Below are 2265 nucleotides of genomic sequence, written 5' to 3'. Positions count from 1 at the left end.
CATAAATAACACACTTGTTCTGCAATAATATGTTTTATGTTTCCTGTAATTTTTGTTAGGAAAGGACATGCCTGAAAGACACAACATTTTCTCCTGAGATTTTAAGACCAGTACACTAAGAAACTACTTTTATTGTAAAAACAGTCAGCTGATCGAATGCACCTATTTCCACATCTACACTCCATCAGCTGATTATTTCTGTTTGCCTCGCTTTATGAGCTTCACATCACTTGTGCCTTGTACCACAGAGTTTGCAACGTCACAAATAAATAGGGCCAATCTTCAGTCAGATGTGAATGTGTAATCTAACATTTTCAGTAAGAATAATGGATGAAAGGAGTGCAAATACAAATACAATTTATTGAAATGTGAACCAAAAGTTAATCAAATGTTTTAAATTAAACGCACATATGGACAGAAGGTGTAAACCTATTAAATGTATAAGTAAACACATTTAGTCAAATAAAGTGACAGACTAGGCCTGTGCAGTTGGTATCAGCTTTGCCCAGCATGGGCTCCTCCATCAGGCCTGGTCCCCCTCGCAGAGGAAAGACCCTTAGTCCTCTCCAAACCAACAGACAGGACGTCCATCACACGGAGGTTTCTCCCTGAAGTCTCTGCAGCTTTCTGGACACCACGCTGTCTCAATCCGTCAAAAAGAGGAAATGCCAGCACTATAATAATAATACCACCAATAACAATAGGTTCCTCGCACTTCGTGCTAGGACGCCGTCGGGTCCTAGCGCTCCGTGCTCGGGCCCTTATAAACTCAGGAGTGATTCCTCTGAGTTTAATGTGTTATCTGTCTTCACTTTAGCAGAGGTTATAAGTTCAACAATTAGAATGGCCCTTGAAGGATGTTGTAAAAATGTAAATAGCCCTTGATAGGAAAAAGGTTCCCGACCCCTGTTCTAATGATTCTAAAGCACAAACTGCAGTTGCAGTTATCTTAATTAGGCTTGATGCAACAAAATTGCAAAGCTAAATCTAAACAAGTTGCTTGTGTCACCATGACAGCAAGTGGACATTGAAGCTGTTTCAATCTGCAAACGAGAGGAATAACAGAAAAGTTGGATGTATAATACTATTTCTCTGGGCAAAGAAGATGGAAATAAGGAGGAATAAGATAAGGCTACTAACATTGCATTTTGTCAGACACAAACTTCTGTTCTGACCGCTTTTATTCCCAATCAGCTGTTAAATAGGTGCTTAGTTTGATTCTCTGAAGAACATTTCCAGAGAGCACGGATTGATTGTACCTCTGTAAAAGTTAACATGAACTTGGCAGGTGAATTTGGTCTTCTTAAGTCTCCTCCTACAGACGTCTCAGGTATTTTTCTCTCCACGAGTTAGCTTTGTTCCTCACAGCACAGCTGAATGTTGACAGCAGAGCCCTGAGGTATGTTCAGGGACTTTTGTAAGGAATAGATGAGGTAAACCCTATTTAGCATCACAAGCTATATTATTTCACATGAGCATTGGAAGCACGCTGTGATGTTACCTGCTTCAGTGGAGCCTCCTCTGTGTGCAGCCTGTCAGCAGGTGTTGCAGCAGCTGGAGCCTGTGGTTGTCTCTGAAGCTCCGCCTCCACCGCCTGCAGTCTGAACAGCATCTGTTTCAGAGCCTCCACTGGACCTGGCTGCTTAAACACGCTGGTTCCATGGAGTCCGGAGCACGGCCCCTGGGGAGGCAGCAGACATGACCGGGGCACTTGGGGATATGTCAGAGGGTCATTTGAGCCTCACTTTAACTGCATGGTTTGGCTTCACTTTTGATTTAGCTCTGTTCTCTGTGCTGCTGGACGACTTTCCTGGACTATTGATGAGAGCAACCCATCCGGTACTTTCCCCTCTATGTTGTGGCCCCCGTCCAGGGCCGGCCCGTAGCACTGGCGTTATAGATGTTCGCCTAGGGCGCCAGATCTGGGGAGGCGCTGCGCTGGTAGAAAAATATTTTTGACCGTTGGTGCTAATCCTAATTTTCGGCCTTGATGTAACAACATTCATAATTAAGTAAATGTAACACCCTTTTTTGACACCGGTTACACTTTTCATTTGCCCTGTACGATGGGCGCTGTAAGTGATGAAAATGGGGGATGTTGGCTTATCTGGCGCCCGCAGCTCACAGCCAAAGTGCGAGTGAGCTTGGGAGCGAATGAGGGAGAGAGGGAGGGTGCACCGGTACCGGCGCTGTTGTTATTAGAATCTGGTGCTGCCTGCTCTAACGGATATTAGAAGAAGACGTTTCTACAATAATGTGGGAGAG

General features: G+C 44.4%; 1 long non-coding RNA gene across 2 annotated transcripts; it reads right to left on the bottom strand.

Moving 5' to 3' along the window:
* Positions 1 to 694: 694 nt before the first annotated feature.
* LOC104948357 (uncharacterized) lies at positions 695 to 1943 on the bottom strand. Of its 2 annotated transcripts, XR_798672.1 has the most exons (3): positions 1502 to 1943; positions 1141 to 1412; positions 695 to 1043 (listed from the first exon to the last, which is right to left on the bottom strand). It is a non-coding gene; the product is annotated as an uncharacterized lncRNA (long non-coding RNA). The 2 variants fall into 2 exon arrangements; XR_798671.1 differs by lacking the exon at positions 695 to 1043 and having other exon boundaries at positions 1142 to 1394.
* Positions 1944 to 2265: the final 322 nt, after the last annotated feature.

This window comes from Notothenia coriiceps, unplaced genomic scaffold, assembly GCF_000735185.1.
Source record: "Notothenia coriiceps isolate Sejong01 unplaced genomic scaffold, NC01 NC01_scaffold00014252, whole genome shotgun sequence".
NCBI lineage: Eukaryota > Metazoa > Chordata > Actinopteri > Perciformes > Nototheniidae > Notothenia > Notothenia coriiceps.
This window is presented reverse-complemented; position numbering and strand designations above follow the sequence as displayed.